Source organism: Giraffa tippelskirchi, chromosome 2 (genome assembly GCF_054371585.1).
Source record: "Giraffa tippelskirchi isolate mGirTip1 chromosome 2, T2T-mGirTip1v1.2.pri, whole genome shotgun sequence".
Taxonomy (NCBI): domain Eukaryota; kingdom Metazoa; phylum Chordata; class Mammalia; order Artiodactyla; family Giraffidae; genus Giraffa; species Giraffa tippelskirchi.
Genome location: NC_137276.1, coordinates 108,026,555 through 108,046,612, shown reverse-complemented (window position 1 = coordinate 108,046,612; position 20,058 = coordinate 108,026,555). Strand labels below are relative to the sequence as shown.

The following is a 20,058-nucleotide window of genomic DNA, read 5'->3' as shown; positions in this document are numbered from 1 at the left end:
GTAACACAGGGGCATGCCCAGGCCCTCGCATTCTTGTTTCACGCTGACAGTAGCAAGACCACTAGGGTAACAGGAGCACAGCCCTGCCGTCACATCCGCCTCTTCAGAGTCATCGTGTCTGGTGTCCCCTCTCCAGACCTTCATCACTGATGATGCAGGGCAGTGTAACTCGCTGCAACCATGGACTTGTTCAAGGTTCCTGCCATGTCCACACCTTGGCTAGGGGCACAGAGTTTCTAAGAGAAAGTCTTAACCCAAAGACCGACCAAAACATGGCTCTGGCTGGTCATCTCATGGCAGCACACCACGTCCCTGTGCTTGCCCATAGCAGTCCTCCAGGCAGTCACCCACATGCCACTCAGTGACAGGAGTTCGGGGTGTCCCGTATGATCCCCTTAAATCCTGTTCATGGGAGGTCTGCCGGGAAATATGCTGCTACTTCAATCAGTTTGCTTCATGGACATCGATTTTTATTTGATAGATTATAAAAAAAGCAATTCTAGTGGCTGATAGTTTTGTTCGAGTTTGCTGTCTTGAAGTTATTTTTTTCACAATAGAGGATTTTGGATAAATTAGTGGCACTTTCACTAGGTAGTCGAAGTTTTAAGTCATCTTAATTTTTCTTCTAAAAATGTAAACAGCCGTACTTCAGATCTTGTTCAGTTTGGTCAGAGTTGTAGAAATACTGCCGCTGCCACTCCATCTGAAAGAGGGAATGTGGTAGAGTTTAACTTGGTATTAACTTTAAGTCTCCTTTTCTTGTGAAAGGAAATAAATGTAAGCGAAAATTCCATTCACCGTGTCTTGAAAATGCCACTAAAGTGAGAAGAGGAGCTTACCAAGGAAAGGAAAAAGGCCTGCCACCTGCCCTCCACACCCTAGCGCAAGTCATGTGAGGGGCAGTGTGGGCCCGAAGCTGCCCCCACGTGTTACTGCTAGATTTGGCGTGTTTAGGACCCAGTCAAAAGAGATGCTCAATAGAGAAGCCCAAAAGGAGGATGGGTCCCATGTCCAAGGGTTTTTCCTTGTAAATTTAAAGAAAACAGCTATTTGAAATAACTGATTTATTAATAGCGCATTAGATCTGATAAGAGTGCCTGAAGAATGGACGGAGGTTTGTGACATTGCATAGAAGCCAGTGATCAAGACTATGCCCAAGAAGAAAAAAATGCAAAAAGGCACAATAGTTGTCTGAGGAGGCTTTACAAATGGCTGAGAAAAGAAGAGCAGCTAAAGGAAAAAAAGGAAAGATACACCCATCTGAATGCAGAGTTCCAAAGAACAGCAAGGAGAGATAAGAAATCCTCAGTGATCAATGCAAAGAAATAGAGGAAAACATAGAATGGAAAAGACTAGAGATCTCTTCAAGAAAATTAGAGATACCGAGGAAACATCATGCAAAGCTGGGCACGATAAAAGAAATGGTATGGACCTAACAGAAGGAGAAAGTATTAAGAGGTGGCAAGAGTTTGAAAGAAAAACAACAATACAGTATACTAATGCATATATATGGAATTTGAAAGATGGTAACGATAACCCTATATGATACAGAGTGAAGTAAGCCAGAAAGAGGTGGCAAGAATACACACAAGAACTATACAAAAAAGAACTTTATGACCCAGATAACCATGGTGGTATGATCACTCACCTAGAGCCAGACATCCTGGAATACAGAGTCAAGTGGGCCTTAGGAAGCATCACTATGAAAAAAGCTAGTGGAGGTGATGGAATTGCAGTTGGGCTATTTCAATCCTAAAAGATGAAGGTGTTAAAAGTGCACTCAATATGCCTGCAAATTTGGAAAACTCAGCAGTAGCCACAGGAATGGAAGAGGTCAGTTTTCATTCCAATCCTAAGGAAAGGCAATGCCAAAGAATATTCAAACTACCGCACAGGTGCACTCATCTCACACTAGTAAAGTAATGCTCAAAATTCTTGAAGCTAGGTTTCAATGGTATGTGAACCATGAACTTCCAGATGTTCAAGCTGGATTTAGAAAAGGCAGAGGAACCAGAGATCAAATTGGCAACATCTGCTGGATCATAGAAAAAGCAAGAGAGTAGGAAAACATCTGCTTTATTGACTCGGCCAAAGCCTTTGACTGTGGCTCACAACAAATTGTGGAAAATTCTTCAAGAGATGGGAATACCAGACCATCTTGCCTGCCTCCTGGGAAATCTGTATGCAAGTCAAGAAGCAGCAGTTAGAACAGGGCATGGAACAACAGAGTGGTTCCAAGTTGGGAAAGGAGTGCTTCAAGGCTGTATATTGTTACCCTGCTTATTTAACTTCTATGCAGAATACATCATGAGAAATGCCGGGCTGGATGAAGCACAAGCTGGAATCAAGATTGCCAGGAGAAACAGCAATAACCTCAGGCAGATGACACCACCCTTACGGCAGAAAGCGAAGAGGAACTGAAGAGCCTCTTGATGAAAGAGGAGAGTGAAAAAATTGGTTTAAAACTCAACATTCAAACAATGAAGATCATGGCATCTGGTCCCATCACTTCATGGCAAATAGATGGGGAAACAATGGAAACAGACTATTTTTGGGGGGCTTGAAATCACTGCAGATGGTGACTGCAGCCATGAAATTAAAAGACACTCGCTCCTTGAAAGAAAAGCTATGACCAACCTAGACAGCATAGTGAAAAGCAGAGACATTACTTTGCTGACAAAGGTCCACCTAGTCAAGGCTATGGTTTTTCCAGTAGTCATATATGGATGTGCGAGTTGGACCATAAAGAGAGCTGAGCACTGAAGAATTGATGCTTTTGAACTGTGGTGTTGGAGAAGACTCTTGAGAGTGCCTTGGACTGCAAGGAGATGAAACTGATAAGGAAGTCAGTCCTGAATATCCATTGGAAGGACTGATGCTGAAGCTTGAATACTTCGGCCACCTGATGCGAAGAACTGACTCATTGGAAAATACCCTGATGCTGGGAAAGATTGAAGGCAGGAGGAGGAGGGGATGACAGGATGAGATGGTTGGATGGCATCACCAACTTGATGGACATGAATTTGAGCAAGCTCTGGGAGTTGGTGATGGACAGGGAAGCCTGACGGAGAAGGCAGTGGCAACCCACTCCAGTACTCTTGCCTGGAAAATCCCATGGACGGAGGAGGCTGGTAGGCTGCAGTCCATGGGGTCACTAAGAGTCAGACATGACTGAGTGACTGAACTGAACAGCTCTGTTGATTAGAGAAAACTCACTTCCTTTGAATGAGAGCACTGGAGAAAGGGTTGCTGGTGGGGTCCCTGCAGTAGCACTTCCTCCTTTCTTAGTTCAGGAGTTCTTACCAAAAGGGGGTGAAACAGCAAATGATTTCTTTTTTAAAAAAAAGTTTATGCAAAACGCAGAAAACCGGTATTAGAAATGTGCCTTTGTGATGCAAAGTCTGGGGTCTTGGCAGTCAGTGTCACGTGGGACTCAGTGTGGCTGACCCTGGTGAGGTCAGCTTTGTGTCCAACAGTTCCCACACTTGGGGTTTTTCACAGACCACGTAGATTTTCCTAAAGAAAACAGGATTGTGATCAACATAGGATTCTCAACTTCTGATTTTCTAAGTGGGACTTTTTAGTTCGCTCTCATTAAAGTCCACCCATTATTTCATGAAAGAACATTTCAAGTTTTTATTATAAAGATTTTTCAGTTCAGTTCAGTCGCTCAGTCGTGTCCAACTGTTTTTGACCCCATGGATTGCAGCCCGCCAGGCCTCCCTGTCCATCACCAGCTCCCAGAGTTTCCCCAAACCCATGTCCATCGAGTCAGTGATGCCATCCAACCATCTCATCCTCTGTCGTCCCCTTCTCCTGCCCCCAATCCTTCCCAGCATTAGAGTCTTTTCCAATGAGTCAACTCTTCGCATGAGGTGGCCAAAGTATTGGAGTTTCAGCTTCAACATCAGTCCTTCCAATGAACACCCACGACTAATCTCCTTTAGGATGGACTGGTTGGATCTCCTTGCAGTCCAAGGGACTCTCAAAAGTCTTCTCCAACACCACAGTTCAAAAGCATCAATTCTGCGGCGCTCAGCTTTCTTCACCGTCCAACTCTCACATCCATACATGACCACTGGAAAAACCATAGCCTTGACTAGACGGACCTTTGTTGGCAAAGTAATGTCTCTGCTTTTAAATATGCTATCTAGGTCGGTCATAACCTTCCTTCCAAGGACTAAGTGTCTTTTAATTTCATGGCTGCAATCACCATCAGCAGTGATTTTGGAGCCCCAAAAAATAAAGTCTGACACTGTTTCTGCTGTTTCCCCATCTATTTCCCATGAAGTGATGGGACCAGATGCCATGATCTTAGTTTTCTGAATGTTGAGCTTTAAGCCAACTTTTTCACTCTCCTCTTTCGCTTTCGTCAAGAGGCTCTTTAGTTCTTCTTCACTTACTGCCATAAGGGTGGTGTCATCCGCATATCTGAGGATACTGATATTTCTCCCGGCAATCTTGAGTCCAGCTTGTGTTTCTTCCAGCCCAGCGTTTCTCATGATGTACTCTGCATATAAGTTAAATAAGCAGGGTGACAATATACAGCCTTGATGTACTCCTTTTCCTATTTGGAACCAGTCTGTTGTTCCATATCCAGTTCTAATTGTTGCTTCCTGACCTGCATACAGGTTTCTCAAGAGACAGGTCAGATGGTCTAGTATTCCCATCTCTTTCAGAATTTTTCAGTTTATTTTGATCCACACAGTCAAAGGCTTTGGCATAGTCAATAAAGCAGAGGTAGATGTTTTTCTGGAACTCTCTTGCTTTTTCAATGATCCAGTGGATGTTGGCAATTTGATCTCTGGTTCCTCTGCCTTTTCTAAAACCAGCTTGAACATCTGGAAGTTCACAGTTCACGTATTGCTGAAGCCTGGCTTGGAGAATTTTGAGCATTACTTTACTAGTGTGTGAGATGAGTGCAGTTGTGCGGTAGTTTGAGCATTCTTTGGCATTGCCTTTCTTTGGGACTGGAATGAAAACTGGCCTTTTCCAGTCCTGTGGCCACTGCTGAGTTTTCCAGATTTGCTGGCATACTCAAAAGTAGAGAAATTGTGGCAAAGCCTGATATACTTAAACCTTGTGTACGTAATGTCCGCATCCCTGACTTTTCCATGTTACCTTCTCAGCAAAGCACAGCCCTCCAGTAAGCTTGGCTCCATGAACCACCCCCAAAGGTGCCCTGCCTGCCTTGCCTTTCATCTCCTTGGGCCAGGGTATGGCAGCTGCATCCATCAGGGTATCTTAGTGTGTGTGTGTATGAGCATGCATGCGCACGCCTGCACGTGTGCCAAAAGTGAGCAAGATGGAATAAATGCGTTGTTGGCACCTGGCATTTCAGGGTAGAAATAGGCTCTACCCTGGAGAAAAGTATGGTCAACCAGAAGAGTTAGTTCAGAAGACCAGGCACTCCGAGAACTGGTAGGTCCAGACAAGCAAGTTGGGAAGAGACTGGGCTCTGTCCAGGTGCACGGGGATTTAGACTCTGAGGGCTCTGGACAGGGCAGCATGAACTAGCCCTGGGGGCTGGGTTCCTGTCCCTGCCAAGCTAGACACAGGCAACGCAGAGCACGTTGGAAAGGGAAGGCATCTTGTTGGATCAGGCTTCTTATCCAATAACCTTTTAAGAAATGAGAGGAAACTGCTTGGAAACATAAGTAAATTGATAAGGTGCTCCCAGGGCAAGTAGCAGCAGATATGGCCTTCCAGCCACAACAATAAAGGATGATGTAATGGCTGTGCTGACCCACGACAGACAGGCTGCTGGTTATTTCTCCAGCAAAGATGGGCTTATTCGGGATCTGCAGAGAAGGCAGCCTTGAGCACCTGCAAGTCCCCACACGGCCAACAATATGACTAAAGCCAGGCTCCAGCTGTATTTCTCCACCAGCTCCAGCCCCAACCCTTAGGGGTTTGTGTCGCTTCAGGCCAATAACAAGCCAGCTGCAGCTTCTCCAGGCTTCACACTGACAGAGGAAGGACACCTTCTCCCAAGACCCCCAGCATTTCAAAGCTCATTGACACAAACTGGTGCTGCTTATTTTTCTAGTTAGAAAATGAACAGCCTCCAAATTCTTCACATGAAATGAGTATGATACTGATAAAACCTCACAGATGGAACACACACAGAAAACTATAGGGGAGTCTCAGTTCTAAATGTAGATGTAAAAGTCCTAAATAAAATACTGGCAAACAATCTAGCAGCACATTAAACATGCTAAATTAAATGGGATTTAGTCTAGAAATTAAGGATGAATGATAACAAATATTTAATTTGTTCTTTTTCTTAGGAGACTCCCATTCACATTTGTGTTGTATCCCTTAGCCAGCTCAAACATTGTATTTTTCATGAGCTGCGTGATGCCTACAGCACAATATTTCGGAAACAGTTATGAGATTATGAGCCCCCGAGTAGGTCCTGCCCAGTCAAGAAGAAGCTGCATGGGCCAATGTCCAGCCCAGCCTCCTGGCCACAGAGTTCCTCCTACTTCCTGGAGGAAATGGCTATCTCAACATGTGGACCTGGTTTTGTTTTATCTTAAAAACTACATAGATATGAAGTAATTCAGACAGAGAAACACAAATATATGACATCAGAGAAGCAAAAAGCAAAGGAGAAAAGGAAAGATATTCCCATCTGAATGCAGAGTTCCAAAGAATCGCAAGGAGAGATAAGAAAGCCTTCCTCAGTGATCAGTGCAAAGAAATAGAGGAAAACAACAGATTGGGAAAGACTAGAGATCTCTTCAAGAAAATTAGAGATACCAAAGGAACATTTCATGCAAAGATAGGCTCGGTAAAGGACAGAAATGGTATGGATCTAACAGAAGCAGAAGATACTAAGAAGAGGTGGCAAGAATACACAGAAGAACTGTACAAAAAAGATCTTCATGACCCAGATAATCATGATGGTGTGATCACTCACCTAGCGCCAGACATCCTGGAATGTGAAGTCAAGTGGGCCTTAGAAAGCATCACTATGAACAAAGCTAGTGGAGGTGATGGAATTCCAGTTAAGCTATTTCAAATCCTCAAAGGTGATGCTGTGAAAGTGCTGCGCTCGATATGCCAGCAAATTTGGAAAACTCAGCAGTGGCCACAGAACTGGAAAAGGTCAGTTTTCATTCCAATCCCAAAGAAAGGCAATGCCAAAGAATGCTCAAACTACCGCACAATTGCACTCATCTCACATGCTAGTAAAGTAATGCTCAAAATTCTCCAAGCCAGGCTTCAGCAATACGTGAACTGTGAACTTCCAGATGTTCAAGCTGGTTTTAGAAAAGGCAGAGGAACCAGAGATCAAATTGCCAACATCTGCTGAATCATCAAAAAAGCAAGAGAGTTCCAGAAAAACATCTATTTCTGCTTTATTGACTATGCCAAAGCCTTGACTGTGTGGATCAAAATAAACTGTGGAAAATTCTGAAAGAGATGGGAATAGCAGACCATCTGACCTGTCTCTTGAGAAACCTGTATGCAGGTCCGGAAGCAACAGTTAGAACTGGACATGGAACAACAGACTGGTTTCAAATAGGAAAAGGAGTACGTCAAGGCTGTATATTGTCACCCTGCTTATTTAACTTATATGCAGAGTACATCATGAGAAACGCTGGGCTGGAAGAAACACAAGCTGGAATCAAGATTACCAGGAGAAATATCAATAACCTCAGATATGCGGATGACACCACCCTTATGGCAGAAAGTGAAGAAGAACTAAAGAGCCTCTAGATGAAAGTGAAAGAGGAGAGTGAAAAAGTTGGCTTAAAGCTCAACATTCAGAAAACTCAGATCATGGCATCTGGTCCCATCACTTCACGGGAAATAGATGGGGAAACAGCAGAAACAGTGTCAGACTTTATTTTTGGGGGCTCAAAAATCACTGCTGATGGTGATTGCAGCCATGAAATTAAAAGACACTTAGTCGTTGGAAGGAAGGTTATGGCCAACCTAGATAGCATATTTAAAAGCAGAGACATTACTTTGCCAACAAAAGTCCATCTAGTCAAGGCTATGGTTTTTCCAGTGGTCATGTATGGATGTGAGAGTTGGACGGTGAAGAAAGCTGAGCACCGCAGAATTGATGCTTTTGAACTGTGGTGTTGGAGAAGACTTTTGAGAGTCCCTTGGACTGCAAGGAGATCCAATCAATCCATCCTCAAAGAGATCAATCCTGGGTGTTCATTGGAAAGACTGATATTGAAGCTGAAACTCCAATACTTTGGCCACCTCATGCGAAGAGTTGACTCATTGGAGAAGACCCTAATGCTGGGAAGGATCGGGGGCAGGAGGAGAAGGGGACGACAGAGGATGAGATGGTTGGATGGCATCACCGACTCGATGGACATGGGTTTGGGTAGACTCCGGGAGTTGGGGATGGACAGAGAGGCCTGGTGTGCTGCAATTCATGGGGTCGCAAAGAGTCAGACACGACTGAGCAACTGAACCTATATGTGGAGTCTAAAAAAATGGTACAAATGAATGTATTTACAAAACAAATAAGGTTCAGACAGAAAACAAACTTCCAGTTACCAAAATGGAAAAAGGTTGAGGGAGGGATAAATTGAGAGTGTGGAGTTTAGGTATAAAGTACTACATATAAAATAGATAACCATATGGCAGAAACCAATACAGTATTGTAAAGCAATTATCTTTCAATTAAAAATATATTGAATTTTTTTAAATGCTGCTAAGAACAATCTTGAAAAAAAGATAACCAACAAGGGCCTATGGTACAGCACAGGGAACTATATTCAATATCAGTAATAACCTATGATGGAAAAAAATCTGAAAAAGCATATACATATACACACACATATAGGTGGAAGTAGTGAAAGATTCCTCTTCTTGGGCTGTAAAACCACTGTGGACAGTGACTGCAGCCATGAAATCAGAAGGTGATTGCTCTTGGCAGGAAAGTTATGACAAACCTAGACAGTGTGTTGAAAAGCAGAGAGATTACTCTGATGACAAAGGTCCATATAGCCAAGGCTATGGTCTTCCCATATGACACTGAAAGATGAACTCCTCAAGTCAGTAGGTGCCCAATATGCTACTGGAGAAGAGTGAAGAAATAACTCCAGAAAGAATGAGGAGATGGAGCCAAAGTGAAAACAACACCCGGCTATAGATGTGACTGGTGATGGAAGTAAAGTCTGATGTTGTAAACAACAATATTGCATAGGAACCCAGAATGTTAGGTCTATGAATCAAGGTAAATTGGAAGTGGTCAAACAGGAGATGGCAAGAGTGAACATCAACATTTTAGGAATCAGAGAACTAAAATGGACTGGAATGGGCGAATTTAATTCAGATGAACATTGTATCTACTACTGTGGGCAAGAATCCCTTAAAAGAAATGAAGTAGCCCTCACAGTCAACAAAAGAGTCCAAAATGCAGTACTTGCAATCTTAGCAACAAAATGATCTCTGTTCGTTTCCAAGGCAAAGCATTTGATATCACAGAAATCTGAGTCTATGCCCTAACCACTAATGCCAAAGAAGCTGAAGTTAAACGGTTCTATGAGGACCTGCAAGAACTTCTAGAACTAACACCCAAAAAAGATGTCCTTTTCATCATAGGGGACTGGAATGCAAAAGTAGGAAGTCAAGAGATATCTGGAGTTATAGGCAAATTTGGCCTTTGAAGACAAAATGAATCAGGGCAAAGACTAACAGAGTTTTACCAAGAGAACACACTGGTCATAGCAAACATCCTCTTCCAACAAAAGAGGCGATTCTATACATGGACATCACCAGATGGTCAATACCAAAATCAGATTGATAATATTCTTTGCAGTCGAAGATGAAGAAGCTCTATACAGTCAGCAAAAACAACACCTTGAGCTGACTGTGGTTCAGATCATGCAACACCTTATTGCAAAATTCAGACTTAAATTGAAGAAAATAGGGAAAACCATTAGATGATTCAGGTATGAGTTAAATCAAATCCCTTACGATTATACAGCGGAAGTGACAAATAGATTCAAGGGATTAAATCTGATAGACAGAGTGCCTGAAGAACTATGGATGGGGATTCGTGACACTGTACAAGAGGCAGTGATCAAGACCATCCCCAAGAAAAAGAAATGCAAAAAGGCAAAATGGTTGTCTGAGGAGGCTTTACAAATAGCTGAGAAAAGAAGAGAAGCTAAAGGCAAAGGAGAAAAGGAAAGATATTCCCATCTGACTGCAGAGTTCCAAAGAATAGCAAGGAGAGATAAGAAGGCCTTCCTCAGTGATCAATGCACAGATAGAAGAAAACAATAGAATGGGAAAGACTAGAAATCTCTTTAAGAAAATTAGAGATACCAAGAGAATATTTTGTGTAAAGATGGGCACAATAAAGGACAGAAACGGTATGGACCTAACATAAGCAGAAGATATTAAGAAAGGGTGACAAGAATACACAGAAGAACTATACAAAAAAGATCTCCATGACCCAAATAACCACGATGGTGTGATCACTCACCTAGAACCAGACATTTGGAGTCTGAAGTCAAGTGGACCTTAGGAAGCATTACTACGAACAAAGCTAGTGGAGGTGACGGAATTTCAGCTGAGTTATTTCATATCCTAAAAGATGATGCTGTTAAAGACTGCACTCAATATGCTTGCAAATTTGGAAAACTCAGCAGTGGCCAAAGGACTGGGAAAAGTCACTTTTCATTTCAATCCCAGGAAAGGCAACCCAAAGAATGTTCAAACTACCACACAATTTCACTCATCTCACATGCTAGCAAAGTAATGCTCAAAATTCTCCAAGCAAGGCTTCAACAGTACATAAACTGAGAACTTCCACATGTTCAAGGTGGATTTTAGAAAGGCAGAGGAACCAGAGATCATTGCCAACATCCTCTGGATCATCGAAAAAGCAAGAGAGTTCCAGAAAAACATTTACTTCTGCTTCATTGACTATGCCAAAGCCCTTGACTGTGTGGATCACAATAAACTGTGGAAAATTCTTCAAGAGATGGGAATACCGGGCCACCTTACCTGCCTCCTGAGAAATCTGTATGCAGGTCAAGAAGCAACAGTTAGAACCGGACATGGAACAACAGACTGGTTCCAAAGTGGGAATGGAGTGTGTCTAAGGCTGTATATTGTCACCCTGATTATTTAACTTCTTTGCAGAGTACATCATTTGAAATGCCGGACTGGATGAAGCACAAGCTGGAATCAACATTGCTGGGAGAAATAGCAATAACCTCAGATAGGCAAATGACACCACCCTTATGGCAGAAAGCAAAGAGGAAATAAAGAGCCTCTTGATGAAAGTGAAAGAGGAGAGTGAAAAAGTTGGCTTAAAACTCAACATTCAAACAATGAAGATCATGGCATCTGGTCCCATCACTTCATGGCAAATAGATGGGGAAACAATGGAAACAGTGAGAGACTTTGTTTTCTTGGGCTCGAAAATCAGTGCAGATGGTGACTGCAGCCATGAAATTAAAAGACGCTTGCTCCTTGGAAGAAAAGCTATGACCAACCTAGACAGCATATTAAAAAGCAGAGATATTACTTTGCCAACAAAGGTCCATCTAGTCGAAGCTATGGTTGTTTTTCCAGTAGTTATGTATGGATGTGAGAGTTGGGACTATAAAGAAAGCTGAGCACCAAAGAATTGATGCTTTTGAATTATGGTGTTGGAGAAGACTCTTGAGAGTCCCCTGGCCTGCAAGGAGATCAAACCAGTCCATCCTAAAAGAAATCAGTCCTGAATATTCATTGGAAGGACTGATGCTGAAACTGAAACTCCAATCCTTTGGCCACTTGATGTGAAGAACTGACTCATTGGAAAAGACCCTGATGCTGGGAAAGATTGAAGGCAGGAGAAGGGGACGACAGAGGATGAAATGGTTGGATGGCATCAGTGACTCGATGGACATGAGTTTGAGCAGGCCCCGGGATTGGTGATGGACAGGGAAGCCTGACGTGCTGCAGTCCATGGGATCACAAAGAGTCAGACATGACTGAACAACTGAACTGAACCGAACCGATAGTCTTCCCAGTGGTCATGTACACTTGTGAGAGCTGGATTATTAAGAAGGCAGAGTGCCAAAGAATTGATGCCTTTGAACTGGGGTGCTGGAGAAGACTCCTGCGAATCCCTTGGACAGCAAGGAGATCAAACCAGTCAATCTTAAGGGAAATCAACCCTGAATACTCATTGGAAGGATTGATGCTGAAGCCAAAGCTCCAGTATTTTGGTCCCCTGATGCAAACTCATTGGTAAAGTCCCCAGTGCTGAGAAAGATTGATGGCAGAAGGAGAAGAAGGCGTCAGAGGATGAGATTGCTGGAAGGCATTACTGATGCAATGAACATGAATTTGGGCAAACTTTGGGAGATGGTGAGGGCCAAGGAGGCCTGGCGTGCTGCAGTCCGTGGAGTGGCAAAGAGTCATACATGACTGGGCTACTGAACAACAACATATATATACATATCTATCTGTCTATATAACTGAAGTACTTTGCTGTATAACTAGGAACTTTCCTGGTGGTCCAGCAGTTAAGAATCCTCCTGCCAATGCAGGGAACATGGATTTGATCCCTGTTCCTGGAAGATCCCACACATGGCAGAGCAGCTTAGCCTGTATGCCACAACTACTGAGCCCAGACTAGAGCCGGAGAGCCTCAACAAGAGAAGCCACCGCAATGAGAAGCCCATGCAGTGCAACCATAGAGTAGCCTTCACTTGTCACAACTTAGAGAAAGCCCATGCAGCAACAAAGACCCAGTGCAGCCAAAAATAAATAAAATTTTAAAATAATAATAAAAACAAACTAAAAACCAATCTACATAGGCTGTAAAACATTACAGTTTTGTCTGTTCTTAAATGCTATATAAATGGAATCATTCTGTATCCCCTTGCCTTGCTTTGGCTCAGCTTGTCTGAGGCATTCAATATGTTTTTGGACTCAGTGAACTTGGAATTTGCAGCTTGAGGATTGAGTGAATAGCATTGAAACATGTATATTATCATATGTGAAATAGATTGCCAGTCCAGGTTCGATGCATGAGACAGGGTGCTCAGGGCTGGTGCACTGGGATGACTCTGAGGGATGGGATGGGGAGGGAGGTGGGAGGGGGGTTCAGGATGGGGAACACATGTACACCCATGGCTGATTCATGTCAATGTATGGCAAAAACCACCACAATATTGTAAAGTAATTAGCCTCCAACTACAATAAATAAATTAAAGAAAAAAGAATGTGGCAAGAAAGGAATCAAGTAGTTCACACGTGTTTCTGTCACAACTGACCACCTGGAGGAATAGGAGGAGAAGGAGAGATCAGTGGGGGCAAGTTCCCCGAAGCAGGTATGAGCTTGGACATGCATAGATCAGGACAGGCTGGCACCAGCCCATACTTGGAGACATGTGGCCCATTCCCCTCTCACCCCAAGTGCCCGCTGAGAGCTGGCCACCGTGACTCCCACCATTGTCGTCTTCCCTCGAGACAGCTGGTGGGGCAGCCCTTGCCTGGATGGAGCCCTGCCAGTCGCCAGTGCAAAGAGAGGGGAAGCCCTTGCTGGTTCGTCAACTCTAATCAGGGCAATGGATGAGCTTCCACATTTCATGGGTCAAAGCAAGTCACATGGCTTCTCAGGACTGTGGTCAGGGGGCGCCAGAGGGAGGGCAAGGGGTCCTGGGATGCCGAGTGGACAGCAGCGCCCTCCAGAGCGCATTCAAGGCACAGCAGGTGGGAAAGAGGGCGCCATCGCACAGGGCCTCGTGAGCTTGGGTAGGTAGGACTGGAGCTCCTCTGAGTCGTGGGGAGGACAAAACGTTCTGACTTATATTTTTAAAGTAACGTCTCACTGCAGGCTGGAGAAGAGACTAAAGAGTGGATGGAGGGCACCAAAATGGACACTGCTGCTGTGGTCTAGGCAGGTGGGGAGGGCAGGTGGGATGGTGGGATCAGGCGTGGGGGGTGGAGGGAGGCTGGAAGACGGTCTCAGTCCCTTTTGTCTTCCAGCTCTTCCACTGGGGCTGCAGTGACAGGTCCCTGGCTTTACCCGGCGTGTCCCTGAAGGACGGATGAGGCTGGTGCCTTTTCATACCACCGGCCACTTGCATACCTCTGTGAAGCACCTGCCCAAGTCTCTGCCCACCCTAAAATCCAGTAGTTTATCTCTTTCCCGTGTATTTCTAGGAGTTCTTTACCCTGTCTGAGTCCTTTGTTGACATGGGTTGCAAACATCTATCCCAGTCTAGGGCTTCCTTTTCCCTCCCCATGGCATGTTTTGATAACACGCGTTTTCAAACATAACTAGTCCTGTTCAGCAGTATTTCTTCTAAGGACAGTGCTTTCTGGGTTCTGTTTAAGACATCTTTGCTCCTGAGCCCCCACTGATACTCTGGCTTTGCCGTAAGCTTATTATCTTCGCTGAACATTTAGGACTAGAATTCTTTTCTGATCGCTTTGTGGGTAGGGTGTAAGGTTTGTTGTTTTTCTACATGGAGAGCCCATGGCTCCAGCATCTTTCAATGTGGAAATAGCCACAACCCTCCCCTGCCACACTGAGGGGGCCTCTGTAGATAAGGTGACCACACACACAGATGGGTGCGTTTCCAGGGGAGGGGGACAGAAGAGCCAGTCCCCAGGGTTTGCCGCTCTTAAACTGACCAGTGTCCTGCAGTCAGGAGATACAGACAAGTTAAGGTCATCCTACGAGCAGACACACCACTCTCCTTTCCTGAGAAAGAGGGGATTTGGGAGGAGAGGGGAGGGGCGATGGGTGCTGCTGCTGAGCTAAAGGGCTGTCACTCCCCACCCCAACATCCTCAGTGCTCTCTCCCAGCCCAATGCACAGAGGCCAGGGGGGTCCAGAGTGGGCTGGACCCTCCCTCACGCACAGGCCATGTCCCCAATACCTCCTCCCCAAATTTCCTGTTGGATGGCTGACTCTGTCCCAAGAAAGTCTGAACACGTAAGAGCCGTGTGATAATCAACTCAAGGGCTGCCCTGAGGTCAAGGCTGAAACCTTACTCCCCGTCCATCGGTCTCCCCCGAGGCTCAGTCCTATTGTCCAGGGAGGCTCCCCAGCAGCTGGGCAGGAGACCAAATGAGAACAAACCCAGCAGTCTGAAACTGCTGGAACAGGGAAATGTTACTCTCCTCCCACGTTAAACCCCTAAGACAGGGCACGTCCAAAGCTGAATTCTCCTTCTCCTTTAAAGTTCAGAGACACTGAGGCTCAAGGTCTCTTCCTCCCACGGCCTCTTACATACTGGAGGCTTCTCAACCAGACAGTCCCGAGGCCACCAGGTGGCTGCCCTCCCTGCTCCTGTCACCGGTCCTGGGAGCCACAGGACGGGCCTGGAAACACAGCCCTACAGTCCATGTGGCAGGCCCTGCCCAGCGATGTCAGAGCTGTGCCCAGCCCTGGTGGCAGGTTCCTGGAGGCCGGATGATTCATGCAGATGTACAGCCTGGCTCTCGGGGGGACCTACCTCCCCACACCTTGGGACTTAGAGTGAGCTCACCCCCAAAATGGCACCCCCATCTCAAGGCAGACTTCAGTCTTTTGCTGAGAAGTTTCCTCCAGGTGAGCCTGGCTTTCTCAAAGCTGCTGCTTCCTCTGGGGAGCATGTTCAAACCTTACACAGCAGAGCCTTAAGCTCAGAAAATCCCCACCTGTACTGGTGAACAAACATTGCAGCACCTGCCTCAAATCCCAGGTCTTCTTTTAAAAAAAAAAAAAAAAAGTTGAATCAAATGAAATTGCTGTTTTTTGTTAGGCTAAAAATGGTGGACTTCCCTGGTGGTCTAGTGGTTAAGAATCTACCTGCCAATTCAGAGAACACGGTTTTGATCCCTGGGTTGGGGAAGATTCCAAAGGCTGCAGAGCAACTAAGCCCATGAGCCACAACTACTGAGCCTGTGCTCTAGAGCCCATGCTCTGAAACAAGAGAAGCCACTGCAATGAGAAGCTAGCAAGCCACAATGAAGAGCAACCCCCGCTTGCTGCATTTAGAGAAAGCCCAAGTGCAGCAACGAACACCACTGCAGCCAAAAATAGATAAATTAATTATTGGTAAACATTTATTTATATACTGTTTGGCTTCACTGGGTCTTCACTGGGGCACACCAGATCTCTACTTGCAGCATATGAACTCTTAGTTACAGCATGTGGGATCCAGTTCCCTGACCATGGTTTGAACCCAGGGCCCCCTGCAGTGGGAGTACAGAGTCTTAGCCACTGGACCACCAGGGAAATCCCAATAAATTAACTTTAAAAAGTGGCCAAACATCAGCTGCTTCATAGGGTTCAACCTCACATATCCCAACTGCCATTGCAAAATAGGCAAGGAAGTCAATGAAGAAAAGCAGAGATGCAGGCGTCTGACAGCCTGGGTGGAATTCTGGCTCTGCTCCCCATTAGTTGCAGACCTTGGGCAAGTCACTGGCCTCCCCTCCTAGGATAGTTATGAAGATTCCATTAGTTCGTGTAGGCCAAGTTCCTAGAACAGTGCCAGGCATGTGCTTAAGCAGGGTTAAGCTGTTGTTATTAGTGGTAACGGTATTAGTAACTGAAGGTAGGACACGGTGGTATGGGGAAGGGTGAGAAGAGGAATAACCAGGAAACCTAATAGGCCTGCTTTACAAAGTGAGGACTTGACAGGTGCTGTAAGAAGTTACTGAGTACAGGCCTATATGGGCAAAGAATCTAAAAGAGTGGATATATATACATGTATAACTGATTCACTTTGCTGTACACCTGAAACTAATACAACATTGTAGATCAACTGTAATCCAATAAAAATTTTTTTTAAATAAAAAAATTTTAAAGAACTTACTGAGTATAAAACTTACACTCTGAAATTGACAAAACATCATGGGGAAAAGTAAAGCAGACTTAAATAAGTAGACATCCCGTGTTCATGGACCAGAAGACTTAATTTTTTCCCCTGGCTGGGCAAAACATTCCTACTTATTCTCCCAAATTGACCAATCAGATACATTGCTCCTCCTTACCTAGGACAGAGGAAGCAGTGGAGACAGGCTGGGGAAATTCCTCCACGTGCACGCATGAGAGGAGAGGGAGACATCTGCCTCCAGGCCCACATGCAGCAACTAAAATCTACAGTTAAGCCCACACTCTGCCACTCCTTCTCCTCTTCTCCATGGCAGCATGTTTCAGAAGACTTGATGTTGACTCCCTAAATCCAAAAGAATAAAAGAATTAGGAATAAACTTAATCAAGGAAATGTAAGACTTGTACACTGAAAAGTACCAAAAAATTGCAAAGAAACTAAAACAAAACAAAACACTAAATAAGTGGAAAGGTATTCTTTGTTCACAGATCTAGAAGGTTTAACATTGTTAAGATGGCAGTACTCCCCCAAACCAATCCACAGGTCCCATTCAGTCCCTCTCATCATCCTAATAACCTCTTTGCACGAATGGAAAAGCTGATCCTAAAATTCTATGGAATTGCAAGGAACCCTGGGCTTCCCTGGTGGCTCAGATGGTAAAGAATCCACCTGCAATGCAGGAGATCTGCGTTGGATCCCTGGGTTGGGAAGATCCCCTGGAGGGCATGGCAACCCACTCCAGTATTCTTGCCTGGAGAATCCCACAGACAGAGGACCTGGTGGGCAACAGTCCGTGGGGTCACAAAGAGTTGGACACGACTGAGAGACTAAAGACACACAAGGAACCCCAAATAGCCAAGACAATCTCAAAAAAGAACAAAGTTGGAAGACTTGCACTTCTGGATTTCAAAATTTAGTAAAAAGTTACAGTAATAAAAATGGTGTGGTTTTGGCATAAGGACAGATGTTTGTTGTTGGTGTTCAGTCACTAAGTTGTGTACAACTCTTTGCAACTACATGGACTGAAGCACACCAGGCCTCCCTGTTCCTCACCATATCCTCACTAGGACAGATGTACAGATCAGTGAAATAGAATTCAGTTCAGTTCAGTTGCTCAGTCGTGTCTGACTCTTTGCAAGCCCATGGACTACAGCACATCAGGCCTTCCTATCCATCATCAACTCCTGGAGCTTGCTCAAACTCATGTCCATCGAGTTGGTGATGCCATCCAACCATTTCATCCTCTGTCGTCCCCTTCTCCCCCTGTCTTCAATCTTTCCCAGCATCAGGGTCTTTTCCAATGAGTCAGTTCTTCAAAACAGAATTACAGGTCCATAAGAAAACCCTAACATCTATGGTCAATTGCTTTTGACAAGAGTGTCAAGACCAGTCAATGGGGATAAAATGGTCTCTTTAACAAATGATTCTGGGACAACTGGTTATGCACATGCAAAAGAATGAAGCTGGATTCTCACCTCACACCAGAAACAAAAAGTTAACCCAAAGTAGGACTTCCCTGGTGGCTCAGTGGTAAAGAATCTGCCTGCCAATGCAGGAGACACAGGTTTGATCACTGATTCAGGAAGATCCCACATGCCACAGAGCAACCAAGCCTGTGGGTTATAACTATTGAGCCTGTGCTCTAGAGCCCGTGCTCCACAACAAGAGAAGCCACCTCAGTGAGAAGCCTGCATAGTGCCACTGGAGAGTAGCCCCTGCTTGTGGCAACTAGAGAAAAGCCTGCGCAGCAACAGAGAACCAGCACATTTATAAATAAATAAATAAAAATTCTAAAAATTAGCTCAAAGTAGATACAAATCTGAATATTATAATTAAATCCATAAAACTCACCAAAGACAACACAGTAGATCTTCATGACCTTGGATTAGGCAGTGGTTTCTTAGATATGACAACAAAAACGCAACACACAGAAGAAGAAAAAGTAGGTAAACTAGAATTCATCAAAACTGAACACTTTTGTGCATCAAAAAACACTATCAATAAAATGAAAAGACGCCTCACAGAATGGGATAAAATATTTGCAAATTACATGTCTGATAAAGGGTCCAGTATCCAGAATACAACCACAAAACGTCAAGCAAGCCAATTAAAAATGGGCTAACGATCTGAATAGACATTTCCCAAAGAAGATATACAAATGACCAAAAAGCACATGAAAATGCTTCACATCACTTGTCATCAGGCAAATGCAAATCAAAACCACAACCAGATACCACTTCACACGCCCTAGGATGGCTGTGATCAAAACAAGGAGTGATGACAGGTGTTGGTGAGTGCATGAACAAGTTGGAACCCTTCTACATTGCTGATGGGAGTGTAACATGGTGCGGTTGTGTGGAAAACAGGTAGTTTCTCAAAGGTTAGACATAGAATTACCATATGACCAAGCAACTCTATTTTTAGCCATCTATCCAAGAGAAATGAAAACATACGTCCGCATGAAAACATGTCCATGAGTATTCATAGCAACATTAATCATACTAACCAAAAGGTGGAAACAATATAAATGTCCGTCAATGGACAAATGAATAAATAAAATATGAGATAGCCATACAGTAGCATTTTATTGGACAATAAAAAGAAAAGTACTGATACATACAACAAAATGGATGTATCTTGAAAAAATGCTAAGTGAAGGAAGCCAGTCACAAGAGACCACATGCTATATGATTCCATTTACATGAAATGTCCAGAATAGGCAAATCCAGAGACAGAAAGTAGATTAGAGTTTGCCAGGGGCTGGGGGGTTTGGGAAGGGTATGGAAAGTTTGGTGTGGGAGTGATAGCTAAGGGGCTAGGGTTTCTACAGTGATGAGAACATTCTAGATTGACTGTGGTGATGGCTGAACTTTTCTGTGAATATACTAAAAGTCATTGAATTGTACACTTTAAATAGGTGAACTGTAGAGTATGTGAATTGTATCAATAAAACTGTTGGGATTCCCTGGTGGTCCAGGGGTTAAAGACTGCAGGCTCCCTATGCAGGGGCCCTGGGTTCAACCCTGGTCAGGGAATTAGATCCCACATGCGGCAACTAAGATCTGACACAGCCAAATCAATCAGTTTAAAAAATAAAATTGTTGCAAATATAAAAAGTTGTCGGCATAAGAAAGAGCTTTTTTTTCTTAAGCTGTGCTGGGTCTTCGTTGCTGTGGTGCGCTTTCTCTAGTTGCAATGAGCAGGCTTCTCATTGCAGTGGGAAAGGGCATTTATTTTTATT

The 20,058-nt window shown here is 44.3% G+C and overlaps 1 long non-coding RNA gene across 1 annotated transcript in view; it reads right to left on the bottom strand.

Moving 5' to 3' along the window:
• Nucleotides 1-448: 448 nt before the first annotated feature.
• The window catches only part of LOC145538264 (uncharacterized), a 21,798-nt gene continuing 2,188 nt past the window's right edge, over nt 449-20,058 (bottom strand). Inside the window, exons 2-3 of the long non-coding RNA XR_014076744.1 lie at nt 16,978-17,162; nt 449-703 (exon numbers count right to left, since the gene is read on the bottom strand). This is a non-coding gene — a long non-coding RNA (uncharacterized LOC145538264). The remainder of the gene's footprint in view (nt 704-16,977; nt 17,163-20,058) is intronic.